The sequence below is a fragment of the Trachurus trachurus genome, assembly GCF_905171665.1.
Source record: "Trachurus trachurus genome assembly, chromosome: 23".
Taxonomy (NCBI): Eukaryota; Metazoa; Chordata; class Actinopteri; order Carangiformes; family Carangidae; genus Trachurus; species Trachurus trachurus.
In genome coordinates, this window is record NC_139912.1 from 21,673,300 (window position 1) to 21,694,825 (window position 21,526).

The 21,526-nt window shown below is 42.3% G+C and overlaps 1 protein-coding gene across 1 annotated transcript in view; it reads left to right on the forward strand.

Annotated features, from left to right (window-relative positions):
• Window positions 1-8,056: 8,056 nt before the first annotated feature.
• The window catches only part of large1 (LARGE xylosyl- and glucuronyltransferase 1), a 158,827-nt gene continuing 145,357 nt past the window's right edge, over window positions 8,057-21,526 (forward strand). The window contains exon 1 of the mRNA XM_083999601.1: window positions 8,057-8,680. The gene's annotated coding sequence lies outside the window, so the exon portion shown is untranslated. The remainder of the gene's footprint in view (window positions 8,681-21,526) is intronic.

Sequence of the window (21,526 nt, forward strand, 5' to 3'; positions counted from 1 at the left end):
CATGTCAGCAAAGTCCTGGATACCAGCAAAGGAGTTATGTGCGCTAGTAATTTAAAGGGATAGTTCAACATTTTGGCAAATTGGCCCATTGCCATATCCGCCATAGTTTTAGGAGTAGGTTTGTTACCTTTAATTGTCTGTGCAAGCTATTTTTAGAACGGTGGAGCAGAGCTGCTCAGAGCTACATTATGGAGGCCAATGGGATTTCTTGGTTTCCCTAATCAACTCATCAAATACAAAATCCAACAACTCCTGCACATTCACCACGCTACGAGATAACAACGGAACTTTGCGAGACGGAGTTGTTTTCGAGGCAAATTCATGCAAAATCACTGAACTGCGTTCCCGTCGGGGGTGGTTTTTCGGCAAGCAGTCTCTGCATTTACATCGAAAACAACTCCATCTCAAAACATTCTGTTATTATCTCATAGTGTGGTGAATGTCACAACTTGTCCACCAGAGCGTTTTGGAGTTGTTGGATTGTGTATCTGATGAGTTTGATGAAGGAAACCAAGAAATCCCATTAGCCTCCAAAGCGTAGCTCTGAGCAGCTCGCGGCTCTGCTCCGCCATTCTAAAAATAGCTTGCACCAACAATTAAAAGCAACAAACCTACTCCTAAAACTATAGGGATCATGGCAATGGGCCAATTTTCCAAAATGTTGATCTATCCCTTTAGTTCATATAGATATATTACAAAGACATATCTATGCATTGATAATACAAATACAAGTTGTAATACAGTAATATTCCTTCTCCTGCCATTCTACCTGCACACGTGCAGCTGATCTTACCCATCAGCCCAGTGTATAGACCCAGCTCATCCATCCAGACCTTCCAAGATTATTCCGTCCCCTATGTAGTGCAAATGCCACAGCCAGCTTCTTTATGTGCTGCCTGCTCTGCCCTCATGTTTGCCTGAATCCTTCTTAACCCTGTGTTTCTGCCTGTGCTTCGGGTTCTGTACTCCAGCTAATCTGTGCTCTGGCCTCGTCCAGCTCAGTTCACCATTTGGATTGCTGATTCGCCGCCCGGCCCCCCCGCTCCTCCATCACATCAGCCCCCTCTCTCTCTCTGCCTGTCTTGCTCCAGCTCAACCACTTGTTCCGCTCCGCCATCCCCAGCCCCTGTGCCAGTCACTCAGGCTCCTCCAGCCCCATCACCAAACCCATCCACTATTCAAATTCACTAGAAACTGCCTTTTAACCACTCTTTGCTTCCTGGTTTCTGTTTGCCTTCAGAAACTGAGCAGTTTAAACGCTGTATAACTGTCAGGGCTAAGAGTCGTGACATAATGGAATATATTTATTTTGCTGTCAACACTGGACTGGTGCAACTGGATTTAAATCCTGGTACACATGTAGGACGGTGTTGACAGAAAGCACAAATGAATCTTCCTTCTTTTTTTTTTCAACCTGGTATTTCCTTCCAGTTCTTTGCTTATTATCATTCAAGAGCATGGTCTGTCATTTTCAGATGGGCTATTTGAGAGACTGGGGAGATTTTTGAGGGGAAATATTGCAAATATTTGAATGTAAAATGAAGAGGTAACAGAATAAAATGCCATCTTTGCTTTCCTTAGCACCAACATGCAGTAAAACAATTCATATATAACTCTGACCTGGATTTGACATTTTGAAAGACACTATCATCAACCCATCAAAGTCACGCTGTGCAATTCTAAAAATATGCTCTGCCAAGCAAAGTATGACACATCATTCAAGGTCACAGTCTACAACTCCAGATAATCTGCAGAAGAAGTTTGCTTGCTGGTATCAAAGTGTCCAAGGATTCACAAAATATTTTGAGGATCAGCACTGTCACAATGTTTGCACAAAGTAAGAGAACCTGAGGTTCACTTCATCTATGTCAACCTAAATAACGTCAAGTGTATTTATGCAACACTTTCATTAGTTCTGCTTGGGAGCACTGGTGATCACTGTAATTGCTGACACCGTATCCAGAGCCAGCAACAGAGAGGGCCTTCAACTGCGCCTTAACACAAATTAGTCTTTTGTTTTTGATTGTTGTGGTTGTTTCTCAAGTTTTGGGTCAATTCACAACTGTAATGATTTTCCATGGAAAAGGCTGGAAAATTATAGAAATCTAGACGCCCCCTAGCGGCAGCAAATATATTTGCTCCGTAGGTGGGTCTAGAAACGAGCCATAGGAACTTTTTGAGTCTTTAACACCGTTTGTGTTCACCAATCACAGTTCTCTATCTGTTTAGAGAGTCGTTGGGCAGGCTTAACGCCATGACGACATACATTTTAATTGGCTTGTCAGGCTAACGTCATCCTGCTCTTTGCTCTGATTGGTCGTAGCGCTACCCTATTGGTGCAGAGGCAGTTTGAAAGACAGCCTTCATCCCGCCCCCTGGATTGAGCCGAGGTCTACCGGTCGTTGCCAGACTAGACATTTTAATGATATAGTCTGGCTTAGCAGGCTACAAAATAATCAGACAAATGGAGGCGCCCCATGTGTTGAGGCTATAATCCTTGTGCAGGCGGCCCCGGTTCGAATCCCGCATCGGATGGCCCTTTCCTGCGTGTCATTCCCCCTCTCTCTGCCTCCCCATTTCCTGTCTCTCTCGACTGTACTGTGAAATAATGGCATGAAAAAGGCCTCTATATATATATATATATATATTCAGACAAATGGGGTGGTGTTTAGCTCACTTGGTAGAGCTGCCGCCCCATGTAGTTGGCCCCGGTTCGAATCCCACATCACGCAGCCCTTTCCTGCATGTCATTCCCCCTCTCTGCCTCCCCATTTCCTGCCTCTCTCTCAACTGCGCTATCAATTAAAGCAGAAGTAAGCGGAATATTTGTGTTAATATAAGTCTTAAATAGTTATATCTTCCGACGGCAATCACTTATAGTGTTTGGTCCGAAACACGGGTCTGTCAGTCACTCTGCTCTGCTGTAAGCCGAGGAGAAAACTTTTATTTTATTTCCTTGTATCCTACAACCTTTATCCAATGAGGAGAGAGAACGGCATGAAGGGCTGTGTGTGCAGCCAAGGGATGCGCATGAATGTGGTGACATAGGGACGAGGACCAATAGATCCATGACGAGGGCGGGGACTGCTAACTCCATCGGCTGACAAGAAGTCAGAAAAGCGACCGGATCGCTTACTTCTGCTTTAAGGGCAATAAAAAGCCCCCAAAAATACACTTTAAAAAATAAAAATAATAATAATAATAATCAGACAAATAAATCATAACAAATAATTGAGGAATACAAATCATCCCATTCAGGGGTGGTGTATTAGTATTGGGTATTTCAGCACTGTCTGACATTTATCATCTTTTTCTTCCACAGGGTGAATAGGGTGATTAGCCCCTCATCCAAAACTAACCTTTGATGCTTCTTTCCAAGCTGGTACAATCATAATTTAACCTATCCAACAAGCCCATTGCTTGGATTGAGAGTGATGCTGACCAGAGTAAAGCATGGCTAGATCTCCAGGAGGATTTTCAGGTTTTAGAGAGTCCCGAGCCCCTGCCAGCTCAGTGGTGCAGCTCAGAGACCAGCTCCCTGCTGGGGGCTTTGAAGGCAACCACCAGCAGCAGCATAGCATTAAAGTAGGCTGCCACCACTGATCCTCACTCCTATAGGTCTCCACCTCGTAGTCCAGAGCCAGCAGAAACACTGTCGCGCGCGCAGAATCCTCTAATGTTGATTTCACCTACAAAGACGCTGCTTAGACAGGGGACTTAGATTTCACTTCATAAAATTGCATAGTGGAATTACAGCAATATAGGAAGGTGATGCAAGGCAAAGAGAGCCAAGAAGCAGAGTGAGGTTCAAATGTAATTGATCAAAGCTGGAGGTGGGCTGACTGGGGACTGACTGGGGACTGAAAACCTGCGCAGTTCAAACCTGAGCTCAGGGCGATTTTGTCTCTCTCTTGATTCAAAAAAAAAAAAAAAAAATCAAATAGGTTGATTTAAAACTTGTGAACAATCCCCTCGAGGCACAGACAACATCAAAAACCAAAATAATAATTAACAGTTGACTGTCAAACTCCTTTGAGCTGCTGTACAAATTATGTAAGGGTGCCTTTTAAGCAAAGAGAGTCTGTTCTCAGGAGGCCTCAGACACTTGATATCCTCCAAAAAATCAAAAAGCTTTTTTTTTGTTAGTCTCAAAAATGTAACAGATTGTTTTGTATTTAAAGGAGCATTATCGCAAATACAGCAGTAATAGCATAAAATAAGCTGAAATATGCAAAAGATGGGTCGGGGGGAGCCATAACTAAATTTACAAAAAAAATCGCCAACAGTATAGTGTCCATGGGGCAAATGCAGCATTTGTCTTTGTTATGATCCAAGCCGGCCCGGCGCTTGCTGCATTAAAATGCACTCGGAACTCGCAAATCCGACCTCCGAACCAGACAAATATGCAACAGTAAGTAATGTAGCAGTGTTAGGGTGCTCACAGTCACTGAATCGCTGGTAGAACACTTTGTCTCCAAGTCCCTGTGTCTTTCTTCAGCTGTCCTCTCAGCGTTATTAAGGAGGAGGACGTTTCAGTTGTTGTTGTCGTTGTTGTGGTTGTGCGCGACATAGAGCTGCCGCTTCCACTTCCACTAGCGAGTTTTCTTTTTCCCGCGATTGCACGTTCATTCAGCCTGGTGAGGAGAAGGAGGGGGGACGGGGGGGGGGGGGGGGGGGGACTAAACGAGGCTGCTCTCTCTCTCTGACAGCTGCCCACTTGTTTATATCTGATAAGCTCCGCCTGGCTCCATCTAGTGGCCGAATTTTGCGATAATACTCCTTTAATAATAATGTAAATAATAATGTAAAGTTATTTTCATGTCATTGTTAATATGTGTTTTAAGGATATGTTGTGATATTTTAATGGTATTTAAATGTGTAATTTAATTATGTTGCAGCCTTATGGTAAAATCATATTCCTCTCATCAAGTTATTATATCCCGTAATAACAACTGAAAAATATAACTTTTGAAATGTATTAAATGAAAAATTGAACTTTACCTAGTACTTAGCTGAAGAACCTTTGCCAGGTCATACAGTGACAAATGCTGCACATCTGGATCTGGTCACTAGATGCGTTTTTCTCTATAAAGCTTCCCCTACAGTTCAGGAGTGCATATTTTAAAACACTGTGGTAAAAAAAACACAGCTGACCCTCCCTCCCCCCTGACCATATGCATTTGTCTTCAATGAAACCAGCTAGGTAACGTTATATGTGTATATTTGTGTAGTCTTATCTGATATAAACAAGAGATTATGGGGTGAGTTTGTGTGTAAAGTAATGTTTCTTGTGAGACGTGGTCTGGGCCACCGGGTCGGAGGCGCTGATCTTGCCAGGTTGGTTTTCGACAAAGAGACTCCAGGCGGAAGGCAGGGAGCCTCCATTCTCCCTGTAACAAGTCATTTATGGTAACCATCACAATCACTACAAAGATGGTTAATTAAGGTAAAAATCCTGCATTGTTCCTCTTTAACACAAATGTGTGATTGTCTTTTTGAAAGGTGAACCTGCAGCCAGCCAAGTCTGAGATCCTGAGCGCTCTGGATCAGGTTTTTCATTAAGGATATCTCTGTGCTTTTCCTCCATTCAATTTTCCCCATCCACCCTGACCAGTCTCCATGTCCCTGCTGCTTAGAAAAGCACCCCAACAGAACGATCCTGTGATGAGCAGTGTCTGCTTTCCTCCAGATAAGATACTCAGAACTGAGACCGACTCAATCTTGGTCTCATCAGACCAGAGACTCTCGATGATTCTCACCGCCTGAGAATCTCTTACTCTTTTTGCAAACTCAGCAGACTTTCATGCATCTTTCACTGAGGACAGGACAGGCTTCCATCTGGCCAATCTCCCATAAAGCCAAGATCAGTGGAGAGCTGCAGTGACCTTTTTGCCTTTCTGGAAGTTTCTCCCTTCTCCACACAATCATCTCTGGAGCTCAGCCAGAGTGACCATCAGGTTCTCATGCAGCCATCACTCGTACCGAGGCCCTTCTCCTATTGCTCAGTTGGGCCGACAACGCTAAACTTGTGAAGAACAGACTCTTCAAACAGAGATAAACTTTACAGACTACACAGCGTTTGAATCTGATAAACTGCAGAAAATGAATTAACACATTTAAATCAAATAAATAAGACAGGCGTTTACACAATGGAACATTTCACATAAGATTTGCTTAATCTGTTCCATAAATCTAAATCAACCAAACTAAGACAGAGGTTTACACAAGTGATATTTAACCGAGATACCATGTGGTAATGTTGAAAGAATAAAAAAAATGTATATTGACAATATAGTCTGATGACAAATGCAGCAGTGTGATTAGGCTACTGTATAATGCAACTGTCATTGGGTTGCTTCCATCTACATAACTCCTTTTTTTTCAGCTTTGTTTAATTTCTGCTGTCTAAAAAATATCTGCAGCATCATTCAGTCCCTGAACTCACTCACGCACAGTCTTATCTCTTCTGCAGAGCTGTGATGTTCAGCACACAAACGTCAAGGCCTTATGGGAAATGATGTTCATTAAATGCAGCTAATATTAAAGGCTTTACTGGAGAGAAAAAATAGAAGATTAATATTTAATAATTTGACTTCTCCTCCCCACTGAAAAATACAATTTTCTGCACCAGCATCAATTTTCCAGCAGGTGATTTTTGTTGGCAGACACATGATCTGGGACACTGGGACATTAGTGTGCATTCATTTCTGTAGGCTACATATACTGTGTATTTATACCACATCGAGGGCCAAGTGAACGCTTGTGCAAGTGTGAAATGATTGCTGTGCCGTTTCCTCTATAGCTTTCAAATTGTCTCGGCCCAGTGCTTCTTCAGACCGAGGCTCAACCAGCTGGGCAAAGTGGCCAAATGCCAGACTCTGTAGCCTAAGAGGTCCCAAAGGCCCCAGATTAATTGTGTGGCAAAGTCTGTGGTAATTTGATTTACTGATAAATAAGATCCAAAATGGAAAGGCTTTTCAGTGACTCCTCCATTTGTAGCTCATCTTGGGGGCTTCGTCTTGTACAGGGGTACCTGTGTCAACCTGTTGCATTTAAAGGGGAACTACAGTATTTTCGCTGTTTTGCTAACCCTCCTCCCGGCCATGTGCATTTGTTTTCAAATCAAGCAATCAATGGAGTGGTGGATAACGTTATTTATTACATGGCTCTATTGAATGCTGCTCTCTGATTGGTCCAGCGCTGCGTTCTGCGGTCCGTTATTTCTGAATAACACTGTCGTCAAGTATTATGACCGTTGCTAGGGACGCCGCTCTGATAAGAAAAAAGAAACTATGCAGGATATTTACAAATTAATTATTTCACTCGTAAACCGTGTATAATAAGCGGGGTAATGTAGCTATTGGTCGGTTGTTATGGAGAAATAAACCCCTTCATGTTGTATGAAACCATTCCATACAACCTGTCGGGGTTTATTTCTCCATAACAACCTCCAAACTATACATTTGCATATCATAAGTGTTATGGTGCATATTTGTGTAGTGTTAGCCTATCTGTCACGAACCAGAGGTTATGGGTTACGAGGTGCATTTGTGTGTCATGGTGCTGCCGCGTCAAGAGCTGGGACATCGGGTCGGCGACACTGAACTTGCAAGTTGGTTTTCAGCCAAGAGATGCAGATAGCCTCCATTCTCCCTGTAGCCAGTTACAAGTCATTTATTTAACCATCACAATTATTACTACAAAGCTGTTTAAGATGAAAATGCAGCATAAATCCTGCATATTCCCCTTTAACATTTTAGTTGATTATGCTCATACTGTAGAGCGCATATTATTTCATACATCTACATTTAATCAGCCTATAATCAAACTGTGCAGGGGAGGACACATGGACATAATGGGGACACTCTGCTCTCCTTTAGCCTCGGAACAAACTAGTCCCCAGTGTATCAATCTTGTGGTCCAGTCCAGACTCCAGTCCAGTCCGTTATGATCCACTCCCTTGTATCCTCCGTCCCCCCTCTCCGAATGCGGCGCTGTGATTGGTCGCTGCCTGCTTGTCAGGAAGAAAGAGCTGCTGTGTTGAGAGGCCGAAAAACTCAGACACAACCAGGAGCTGGACGGCGGCGGAATACCTCCACTGGCGGAATGGATATATCTATAGCTACACTTCACAGGACACCGGCAAGATTCTGCTTTTTAAGTCGCTGAGCGTCACCGACCGAGTTCCTCCGCTGCTTCTCCCGCCGCCGAGGCCGCCATGGTTGTGTTTCTTCTCCCCCCTCGGACTGTTAGTGTGTGTCGCTGCCTTCTTCTACTGGTCGCAGTAATCCAGACCCGCTGCCGTTAACGAGACTGAAAGCCGCCGTGTCGCGACACACTTGCCTGAGATTTGAGTCCTTGAGGGGAAACTACACACACACACAGACACACTACACACACAGCGTCTCCGGCTGTTGTCGCCGCCGGTAAACCGGAGCTGACAACCCGCCGCTGAGTCCGCCGGACCTCCGTAAACAACCAACACACGGCTCTACAACTACATGGAACAAGTCAGCGGCGCGGACCTTTTTTCCTCTCTTTTTTTTTTGCGCAAGAACTGTTCTGACTGACCCGAAGCAGCACCGTGGGGCTTTTTATCACAGTGGATTTTATAGCTATAAGACCCCGGCGACCCAAAAAAAAGCAGCAGTTTTGAAAGCCTCTCCAGTCTCCGCATCAGGTGAGTGCAGTCCGCAGTTACTCACGTCTGACTACAGCTACAGCTACAGCCTCAGCAGTCCCGCTCTAGCTGCTCTAAACCCGCGATATTTTTGGCACGACTTGTGTCCACTTATCATAACCTTAAAAAGTCCTTGCGCTGAAAAAAAAAATATCCATAAACGCCACTATTGCTCTTCTCTCTCTGTGTCTCTGTATGTAGGCTGTGTGTGTGTGTGTGTGTAAGAGCGCAGGGAAGCGACGCAGCACATTTCGGCTTTATCACCCAAACCTACAGAAACCAGTGGAGAGGAGAGGAGAGGAAGGGGGGGAAACGGTTCTTTAATCCTCCTAAACAACATGAGATAAAGGAGGAGGGAGGGGGTGTTGGTGGTGGGGGGGATTACAGCATATGGGCTCGTTCGGTCCAAACCTGTTTCCCAGCTGTCACATCCTCTGACTCCTCCTGCTTTAAAGAAATCTGGTGGATAAGCAGCAGCAGCAGCAGCGTGGCAAATCATTTTTCCCTATTGTCTTACAAGTAGCCTATGCTAATTTGTGCCCCCCCCCCCTCCACTTCTAGCGGATGGCAACAGTTGCACAGACAACTGCAGCTACACTAGTCTGTGACACCATGTACCAATAAGTGGCAGCAGGGATATAACGCAAAGGATGTGTATTTCATCTTTTACCACTACTTCCAGTAAGTAATGATATTGCACAGTATTCATAATATAGGCTACAGTTACACACACATATAGAAATAGAAACTATTTTTTGTTTTTGTTTTATAGATAACAGTCGCACAAACTGTTTTGCTGTGACTCACCAAGCTTGAGTTGTAGTTATTTGAGATCAGCTCACACAGACTTGTCTATTCTTTTTTCTTTGAGTCTGATTCTGCATTCATTTTCATGCTGTCCTGTGAAAAGCCTGTAGCTGCCTCTCGGACCGAACTGTAAAAATGTACATTGCATTTTTCTTGTCTGCTGGTTCAACTAAGTTGTAAGTTAATGGCTGCTTTCATCTAAAGCTCCAGGGGATGGTTACGGAGCGAAGAACTGAGGCAGGAAACAAACAAACTAACAAAAAGGAAAAGAAAAAAGGTCAATGTTACAATCTACACCATAGGTCAATCAGTAATGATCATTCATAACAGTTCTATGATTATTTATTCAAACTTTTAATCTTGAAATGGCACATTCAGACTCTCAGTGATGATTTCTTCCCAATTGATAATATTTTATTTTGATTAAACATTTGGTCAGTAAGATGTCAGCGAATGTTTTCTGTCGTGTGCTTGTAAAAGGGCTTCAGTGAGTGATTTTTCTGTTGTTTGACTGATCGATTAATCTGCTAATCTTTTTTAGCTCCACCCCAGAGGTCAAGCCCTTGTCTGTAAGCTGCCTCCGTTGTCGCACCAAGAGTCCAAAATAAATTGGAAGTCGGTCTAGAAACGTATTGAGAAAGGCAGAAAACTGTTATACTTGTGAAACTGAGATTTGGCGCTTTTGACTGATGTAGTGCTGTTTAATGTGTGAAAAATGAACATTTAATTTCAGCATTGCCACTGGCACCTAAACATGTACTGTATATTTAGTGTAGATAGGACACATCTATTTGCCTATTACTGTCAGATGAAATATGAATGCCACGGAACTTATGGTAACATTAGATATTTGAGATATTGGTATGAATTAGAACAGAGAGATATATTCATATATCCAGCAGCTCATTAGTAGTTAATATTAGATAATACTGCAGGATGTATCCTAATGTAGGAGCTCTTTGTCAATGTAATACTTCAATTTAACTTTAACTGCATAGTGTTCTCCAGTCATAATTTATTTCAAACAAAATGAATGAAACCAGGTATAAACTTGCTTCATTCTACCTTGACTGTCATGCCAGGATCAGTCTACACAGATTTTCACACTAGTAGTTTGTCATGGCCAATACATTTTCAGCGTTGGGCCCAATTATGAATGTGACGAATGACGAACAGACGTGTAGTGTCACATAACTGAAGAACAATGATTCTGCATCTAGGACGCTCCACAATGCCCCGATGAAAAGTAATTTTTGCCTTTCCCTGCCTAGTTTGACATCTCCTACGACATGAACCTTGACGTTGACCAATAGGATGACAGAGCGCTCTGACGCGTTTACACACAGTGAAGGTATGTTAGCTCGCTTCAATACGCAATGTAAGTTAATGGTTTTAAAAGTGAACACATTACCTCACGTTGTCTCTGAAGGAGACCAGACCCAGGAATGGGTCCGCATTGTTTCTTTCTTGGGCTGTCCCCAAATAGACCAAGCACGGGTTGACCAAAAAATCATTAGCCGACCAAAATTTCATTGGTCGATTGGTCGTAGGAAAAAAAAAACCAAACATTTGGAGCCGTGTCTTGTCAGAATTAAGTCAAAATCAATATGACTGAACTGTATATGAAAGGCTATGGGGCTTTTTATTTTCCTGTAAGGGCCAGATACAGGAAGTCGTGACACTTGACACTTTTTTGCTATTGTTTTTTTTTTTTGTCAAAAGCTTTTTCCGATGTTGTTACTCCGACGTGGAAGCACGTATCACCGCTGTTTTCAACGATTAGCGGGTGCTGCCGTGAGCCCCGTCCCACAGCGCTCACCGGCGGTCAGTCTCACAGTGTCACGGAGCAGATCCATGATAGTCCCCACTGCAGTCAGAGACCCGCACCGCTCCACGCCGTGGACCCCCCACCCCTCTTACACAGTCACTTACCCTCCTCACTGTGTTTATTGGTGATAAATGGGCATACTGCCGGTAATAACGGTAAAACCAGACCGGCTTGTTGAATCTAGCATCACACAGCGTGACGGTAGCCATCATTGACAGTTTTCTTGGTACGCCTTCCTGATGACCTATGAACTCACACATGGTCATGGTCGATGATTGGTTGGGGTCATACTTGTAGCGTTGCCAGTCTCCCGACCAAGACACGGCAAGAATTCATGCCACTGTGAGTATTTAATCTGACATGTGGACATCCTATCATGTAGTCTGATGCCATAATGTCCATAATGTGCTTACTGTACCTGAAAAGATGGCGAGGGAAGTTCCCCTCAGATGCTTTGATCTGATGAGTCGATAATCAGTTGAGAATCCGTCCATCCATCCATCCATTCCTGGATATGGCGTATCATCGTTATATCTGTTTGTCTTCATTAATGAGCATGGAGGCAGACTCTTCAGGGGATGTATGGTGGAACAGCAAACAAGCCTGTTCTGTCCACTGCTTCATTGATTTCCCCATTCAGGCCCGCCGGCATTAAACAGCCACATTTCAGGTGATGCACTCATCACCATGTAATCACTGGAGATATTGTGGAAGTTGATACCCCCTCCGCTGGAGGTAAGCCCACACTCTGAAACCACCGCTTTATGAGGGTGACGGGGGAAATCACAATTTAGAATAAACTTTATTGATCAGCGCGGGACGCCATTCCCTGCTAGACGTAGTATGGTCGCATGCAGTTGCTGTTGTTTTTGAATCGTGACTGGTTGGATTTCATCGTCTGGGGACTCGTCTCTTTGCTAAACAGGGAGAACAACACTAACAAAAGGCTTCATCCTCCCAGACAGTATATGTTGTCCATCATACTGCACGCTGATGCTCTACCACTACAATGAAGATGATAGACAAGCGGTTAGCTGGAGGAAACTGACACTTTGTGATAGTATGAAAGCATTTGGTATCTGATTATCTGAGTATTTTACTGAACTGAATGGGGCAGTAGAATGCAATAAACCTGGACTTCATTTAATTTTATGCCATTTTCTTGTAAGTCATACACAAAGTTACCCCATTATGACTATTACACTGTAGACTAAGTAGGCACACGGCTCATAATCAACCAACTTAGACAGTGATATTTGGTGTGTGGTGTTGCAGAGCGGCAAATCTGACTCCAGCAGCTGATTGTCACTTTTTGGTTCATCCATTTATAGCAGTCTGATTTTTAACTCTCTGGTCTATTTTAGTTACTGCAGTGGAACTGACAAGCCTGCATGGGACACGTCTTGCACCTTCTGCTGTTGTGTGTGCGTAAAGCAAATACATTTTGAAAGCAGTGCAACATGTTTTTTTTTTACTGAAGGTTGGATGAAACAGGAGACACACACTTGTCATGTGTGTTTAGACTATATATTTCCAGCAGAAACATTAAGATAGCACCAAACAGACATTTTAAATTGTTATTTTTAACATTATCAAGTCAAATTTTGACTATTTGCATATCAAGCAAACCCTACAACCTCCATAATCCTTGATGATGAACTCTGTTATTTGCTGGTACATAGTTACAAACCCTTCAATGGGTCTGTTTAAAGAAAGTTATCATTACATGTATTGTTATCAATGCAACAGTTTATTGTAAAATGGCATTGGGTGTTGGGGGTTCAAGAGCGTTTTAGAGAATCTGTTATAGAGATAATCCAAATTCTTTTGAACCACTTCTCCTATCTACTTCAATTTTGCAACTAAATTAAATTATAAATGACCAAAAACTCAATGATTCATTTAAGATGTGTAACCAGCCTTTGTTGTCTGTGAAGGCAGAAGCAGCTTTTGAGTGTCGGCCTAATAACGCTCGCAACCTGCAGATAAAATTAGAAGAACAAAGGAAGCCGTGAAACGTTGATTATGTGACACGGTGAATTAACACTCGCAAGCAGCCCCCGCCGACTTTGCACTTCACACTTAATTTTTTTTATGAGTTATTTAATTCCAAACACCGGAGGTCCTGAACTCTGACGGAGGAAAGATGCTGAAGTTGAAAAGTTCAGGCGGAGGATTCAAAAGGCCTGATGCTGATGTGACTCGATCAGCTTTATAGCGCTGTCGCCTCCAAACTCCTCTGGTCTCATTTGTCTCCAAAAACACAAGGTCATTAACTGTGTGCAGACAGAAGACACATTGACGGAGAACAGATTAGCCACACACAACCAGGGCCTGAAATGGATTTTGGAACTCGGTTGTACATTCAGATAGTCTTATTTATTTGCAATTTCATCCCTTTAATTAGCTATAATTGTAATTATAAGGAGGCGAGAAGTATCTCATAATCTAGTGATGTTAAATGATTATTAATTTGTCCCCATAGGCCATACTGAGAGTTTGAAATTGAGCAAACAGCGTCCCTGCTCACTGTGGAGTAGCCTAAGTACTCTTTACAAAGTCGCAAATATGACTTATTGGAAACGAAGCCACAACAAGTTAAACACAATGCGACTGCAGCAGCAGTTCAGGGAGTGCAGCGAACGCAGGCGCTATAAGGACCCGCACGCAGGGACGTGACTCACTTCTTAAAGATGTTTGCACAACTCAGAGAATATTCCCTTTTTCATTAAAGTTTCCTTTTTCACCTCTGGCTTTTGCGTTTTTTTGCGATCCCGGGACAATCTGTCTTGTGCTTTTTGACGTTTCATACCGCGAGCCACGCGGGAGAAAGTAAAATGGGAAGAAATGGGTCAGAAATGCAAATGATGTTCAGCAGTTTTCTCTTGGTCATGAAAAATTGGGACGGAATATATAAAAAGAGAAGCAAAAAAAGAAAAGAAATTAGACAGCTGTCCCATTTTCTTTTCTTTTTATGAAATCAATGTTCAAAAAGACAAACTGCTTTGAGGAGGAATTTGAATTTCTGATTGTTCTGTTGACCACGCAAACCACAATTTAGTGTTTTCCAGGCGATTGGTTGGCAACGTGCTAATTTATTTATTTATTTATTTTAAACAAGTGTGTTTATTCATTTTTTCAGAATAAATATTCACACTGCAAGTAAAATACAGGTGCAGAACAAAACTGTCACAATAAGGCTCATCTTAAATGATAGGCTACAAACATCACAGGGCAGTAGCATGTGTTATTTACACAGTCCAAAATATAAATAATCCATCATCTCTCTTAGAGAAAAGCATTTCAAGTAAAAAATAAAAGGAGTGGAAACCAAATAAACAGACGTATAATAAATACATGGTAATTTCATTTGTTGATGGCTTACATACAGGGGGAACATGCCTCCAATGCTATCCTCCCCTCCAAGAACACCATAAAAGATCTCCACATACTGTCAAAGATTAGATATTTACCCTTTAACATGAAGGTGAGTTTTTCCAGTGCCAGTGAGTCTGATAGTCCTGCAAGCCAGACACTAATATTTGGTTTAGTAGTGGATTTCCATGACTTTATAGTGTATTGGAATGTGCTAATTTATTACTTGAAGCCAGGTAATGTGTGACTCGTATAGCTTTTCCTGAACGTTACAATAGACAGTTGCCAGTGAGATGTAGTGGTGTGATTGTTGTGCGCTGGTTCCTGGATGTGTGAAGGCAGTGGGGAATGGGGATGGGCCGTCAAAGAGATGCTGCTGAAATAACCTCTGACATCCGCTCTGAATGGAATGGCCCTTTTTCTTTCATCCTCATTCTGCAGTCGGCGGCGGTCACATGGATGTAATTCAGGGGCTGGTTACCAGCCTGGTTTCATGGCTGCTTACCACCGACGTGTTTCTGTCTCACGCAAGAGCAAAACTGTCAATCAGCCGGCAGCAGCTGAGGGTTGAATGTAGAGACACTCAGCTCGGGTCCTGTGGTCTAAGTTTATGTGCATATATACACTCTTAGAAATAAAAGTGCTAAGTAGAACCATATATGGTTCTCCGGCTTGTCCTCATAGGAGAACCCTTTTTGGCTCCTGGTAGAACCTTTTATAAAGGTTCTCTGGATCAAAATGGTTCTTACTGGAACCCTTAGTGTTACCAAGAACCCTTGAAAAACCCTTTCTTCAGGAAAGGGTTTTTTCTTTCTTTCTTTCTTTTTTCTTCCCTTTCTTTATGAAAGGGTTTTTCAGAAGCAAATGGTTCCAGGTAGGCAAAGCAAGGCAAGGCAATTTTATTTGTATAGCCCAATTTTACAAACAGTTTGTCTCAAAGGGCTTCACATAGCATCATAACGACATCCTCAAGGTACCCTCAGGTAGAACCCCGGCCCTTCTAGAAGAACCCTTTTAGAACCCTTATTTCTAAGAGTGTAGAATATAGAGAGAGATGCACAAGTGAGGGTTTTCTTATTACAACGACACACACACACCTACAGGACACAGTATTTCTTTATGTGAAGTATCTAATGTTAATATTTCCCTTCAGCTTCTCTGTGCCGTATCATTTCATCTAATAAGCAGTGTAGTGTATAAGGCGTCTCTCCTCCAGCTGTCACCATCTACTGTTGCTGCTAAATTACAGGATCATTTTCCTCTGAATGCGATGCCATGAATGAGACGTCGTAACGAGTGACAATGCTGCTGTAATTTAACGTCTGGGAGTCACGTAAGTGGCCGAGCTGCTTTTAACAGAGAGGTCAGAATCAGCAGTGTGTCTAGGTCAGACCTGCTACATGTCTGATACCAATGTTGATGCAGTCGTGTAAAAGATGTGATCTCGGTGAGGTTGGAAAGCATGTTGGTGTGTTTCCGTGTGTGTAGACAAAGCTGACACTGCTGATGTGCCGTCGATGCAACGTCTTTGGCTGAGGCTTGGAATGAAGTAACTGTTTTTGTCATTGTTGTCGATTATCAATTATCATCTGTTTCGCACAAAGAAAATATTACCAGGCAAATAATGAGCTAATTTTATTGCAAAGTATCTCTCTTCTCAGATCAGTTTACAAAAACTATTTTCCCTTCAAACATTTTTTACAATCTGAGAATAATAACAGCAGCTGTTTTCCACCCTTTTCTTTATTTATTCATACCATGTCTACGGTTTGAATTATTGAATATTCAGCAAGTTAACATGTAACATGTGAGCACACGGGAACTGAAGTGCCAACACCGTTGAATAATGATAAATGTGTCTAGTTCGAATTCATAAACACCTTGTAAACACTGTATTGATTTCTTTAATTTATAATTTCAGATGAACAGATTTACCATAGAGTTATACAAGGGGTCAAATAATACCATATTAATATATTAAGAAATATGGTAATCATTTCATTTACATTCCGCCAATTATGTGATAATATCAAGAAATAGCCAAAAAAAAACAAGTAATTGCGTCGTAATGTCTAGAAATAATGGTCAATTTCATAGTAATTTTGTGAAATAGCCAAGAAATAGTGATTGATTGCATAGAAATAGCCCAGAAATAAGTGATTGTAATTGACAATTGAAAGGACTTGGCGGAGAAAAAGTCTGGCCTTTCCCAAAAAATGCCAAGCATGAAAAGCATGTGTAATCTTTTGCCCGTTATTTCTAGGCTATTTCTTGACATTACTACACAATTGATTGTTATTTCTTGACATTATCAGGTAATTATCATGTAATTAGTGGCCTGTAAATTAAAGGGTTACCAAAAATATATATGTATGTATAATATAATGTAGTTGTACACAGCAATGAACACATCTCAAGTGTTTATTAATGTACATTACCAGTCAGTAATTCTGACATTTTCATTCGTAATATTATTATAGAATGTTATTCCAGCTGTGTTTTACTGGATTATCATTCACTTATCTCTTTACATCAACCTCCACTTATGTCTGCCTCCATGGACGTTACATCTACTGATAGCTTTAACAGGTATATAATTACATTTTTTTAAGACCACATGTTACTGTGGTAGAAGCTGATTACACATGCACCGGTCACTGTGCTGCCTTAATTGTCTGCTCAGATTTGACGTGCAACCTGACCTGCAGCCAATTAGCATCCCACAAACAGAAGTTAGCGCTTTGCCTGGTCATCGTTTTCTTAATGCACAGCCCCATCATGCCTGCCATACATTCTAGCAGGGCTGATGAGCTATCTGTAGGCTATTTAATGAAGATGTAGGGGGGGGTCAGTGGTGCACCAGGCTTCGGTCCCCCTCACCTGACCCCTTCAGCTCATTTCTAAACAGATGGACATGCTGTTGCATTGATGCGTAGGTGCTGGCAGCTACATGTCTCATTGGAGGTGCATAGGAATTTATCCTCAGCATTTTGGAACCGGTTCTAATCTAAAGCTGCTTTTCGATTCCCAGCTCTAACAGTCAGGCTAATTGGTACTGATGAAGGTCAATGTCTGTCGGAACAGGAAATACAGTCGAAAGTTTGTGATACTATTAAGCTTTTATGTCGGTGGCATCAATTTAGAACTATATTTTATTGGGGTTATTTTTACCACCGCACTAAAAAATCAGATCAGTCATTTGCCATAAGCCGTTTGTTGATCCTTGGGTGAATGTTTTCTTTTTTCTTTCTGTTTTATGTGCGATCATCACTCTGAAATGCTCAGTGACCCATCATTAAGTCGGACGGCTGCAGCTACTGAATCGAAACCATCTTGTTAAATGTTGCAGTTTTCACAAAGGGGGAGAGTGTCGGAGTAAAAACAGTCTGCGGTTGGAGGAGCTGCCTCCCAGGTGGATCAGTGAAAGATGATCCAGGCATTTTAACATCAATGAGTGTACTCACAAAGCAGTGTGGTGTGACTGCTGTGTATGAAGTGAGGCCTGGACTATAGAGTTAACAAACTAAATGTTGGATAAACAAATGAACTCGTTTTTTGAATCGGGACCAGTGATAAGATCTGGAGTTTTGAGTTTGAACGTGGAGCCGGGCCAGCTGCTGGGACGATACAGTCCAATTAACATGGCGAACTCTGAATACAGGCCAAGGAGCATGTTGCGCCGTGCTGTGCCAGGCTCGCCTTCTTTTTGAATGTAGGCGAGGTATTAAAACATTATTTCTGAAAAGTTAGAAATTAGAACATCAAAGCTTAATCAGTGATTTAAAACTGTTACATTTCCAGTACATCAAAACCTGCTGGAAACCACCTTTTTGTTAATCAGTTTTTGTGCATTTAGGTTCACAGAGTTTTATCCCCCACAGCACAAACAGCTCGTTTAAGTTTAAGTTACGAGCGGCGGCTTCACACAGATGCCAGTTACATTACTTAAAGAGGAACTATGTGAGATTTTTACCTTAATTAAACAGCTTCATAGTAATTGCGATGATTAAAAGACTTACGGAAATGAAGGCTCTCTGCCTTCCAGGATCCGATTGTCCCAGATCTCGTCTTGGAGGCACCACAACACAAATACGCCCTGTCATCCGATCCGTATTCTCTTGTTTATGGCGAATAAGACTACACAAACATACACATAAAACCTATATAAGCATAATCCACCGCTCCATAGATTTGCCGTCTCGCTGGTTTCCTTGAAAATAAATGCACGCAGCCAGGGGCGGAGGGAAGAGGTTTAGAAAAGCATTGAACAAGTGACTGGACTTGCAGAGTTCCCCTTTAATGTGCTAATAACATGACCGTCATGAGCATTAAAGATGTACTTCAGCTGTATGAAACTCACCTGCTTCCCTGCCATCAGTGGAAACCATGTGTGATCTGTGTGTTCCAGTCCGGATGCATCATCGTTTCTATGGACACGGCGGCTATCCCACATGACCACCTGCAGTTTTACAGCCTCTACATGAATTTCAACTCGGTTTCCCACAGTTTTCACTCTCTGATACATGCATGTGTGACCAGTAACACTCTCAGGGGTGATGTTTGCTACAGCACCAAATGTACACAGCATAAAAAATGAATTGAGAAGCAGTTTTTTTTTTTCCATATAGATTTGGTTTTGCACTATAAGCTGTACAGACTAGATGACCCCCTGTAACCTAAACCTGTTATCAGATTTTTGAGTTGATATTTTTGGAAAACCAGCTAGACTATTCTAACTCTGGAGGGCTGTAATATTTGGATTTTTACCTCGCTTTAACACTGTTATACTGGTATTTCAAGTGTATATTTGTCAGATCACTAAGTAGCTTGGTCTGCCATTAAACTGTCACGAAACCTCAATATTTCTCCATCGCAAATATTGACTGAACAAAGAATGATTCAGCGGATTAAAAATCATCATCTGCTGATAGTAGGTTTTACATTATTTCCCATTAATTGGCGTTGACTCACTTTCATTGTGTAAACATTATATTTTGAGTGTTTTGTGTTTTTTTCTCTCAATGCCTTTGTGTAATTACGTATATTATTATGCGGCTGCTGGCTGTTCACACCAAAGTTGAGCTCCTATTTATTAAACTCTATATTAGAATTTGATTCTGTTAATGTAGATATACTGAGAATGACCTTTGTGCACCTGACAGAGTCGATATAAACACATCGGGTCCAGTATGAATAGTTCCTTTATCTTTTATTAAGGTTGCGTGGCAACAAGTGGTATGGGAAACATTGCCTTTTCATCTGAGGAGTCTTTTACAGATCTCCTGTTACTTTGGCATAAAGGCTGTCACTGCCAAGGGCTTGTGCTATTGATTTTTACAGAGGAGGAAAGCTATTGACTCACTGGGACCCAGTACACCCAGCTGACACCCAGCTGCTTCTATAGAGTTTTCTCTCTTTCTTATAGGCTTTGCTGTACTATTTACGTCCTTGTGTCTCCGAGTTACTAACACAGTGGTATGTCTTCTCCTTCTGTTTAGTTCACAGCGTTGGTTTGTCCATCTATTTTGTCCAGACTCCTTATTAGAGCTGATGAGGGCGATGACTACCGACTAATCCTGATGTCATGAGGCTAATGGGTGTGTACAATCAGCAAGACGAGGATAGCCAGGATGATGTAATGTCCAATTGCAGTGGGTGAAAACCCTAACAAGACCTATTTTGTGCTGTTGTGCAATAACACAATGGAGCCAGGTGTTACATGGCGTCAGTTTAGTGAAGCTAATGAGTTGCATCAGCCTGAAGAGCTAATAGTCAATGATGGATGGAGGAAATAAAGCAGAAATAGGACTCTGGGTGCAGGGTTGAGAACATGAGCAGACAGACTGTTATCTGTCTGGTTGACGTCTCAGTTTGAGCCGAGGGAGACTGAGGGGGCTTTCACACCTACCTCGTTTGGTCCGGACTTTCGGACTTTCCAGATAGTTCGGATCAAATTGACAGGTGTGAAAGCTCCCCCGGACCACGGTCCGGACTAAAGACCGAGTCTTTGGTCCAGCCTCAGGAGGTGGTCTCGGTCCGGACTATCCCGGACCAAGGTCCGATGCTCCGTAGTGTGAAAGCATTTTTTGGAAGGTTCGAACTATCAGACCAAATACAGGAAATAACGTCAGATGCGCTCGTGCCGAAAAAAGTAAATAGACAGAAAAAAAGGAAAGAGGAGCCACGGCAACCGGCGGCAACACTTGGGGAGAAGAGGAGATCATATTATATCCAGATTTGGTCAGAGGGATGGGTGTGTCAGTGTAGGCTACACTTGTAAACGTTTACACGGAATTAAACAGTACTAGAGTGTTTAATATAAATCCCCAAACGATACATGCATTTTTTTATAGGCCTATAGCTTATTTTTTTTATATATTGACCCAATAGGCCTACATTTTTTTTCCGCCGAAAAAAGTCTGAAAAAGACGGATCAGCGGGTGACACCAAACAACGTCTGCCCCAGCAGGTCAGAGCTTTTATTTCTCTCACACACACACACACACACACAAGTGACCTGGAGAGATGCAGCCGCATCTGACAGGAGGATCGCGCGTGTATGCGCATAGCGTGTGTGTGTTCCCCTCCACTACACAAAACAGCTGATCGCTGATCGCTGCCAATCTGATCAATGAGAGCGCGGCACAACCCTCTTTTTTTCTCTCCTTTCATCAGCTCTAAACTCACTCTTCTGCACCGCGATTACAAACCACAGCGTGCTTTCCAGCAGTAGGCTCTATTTTTCTTTTTTTTACACATATTTTTATTTTATTTTTTCTCAGAGCACTTTCTATGCGCTAACGTCAGACGCACGCTCATCCGTCATGACGTCGGTA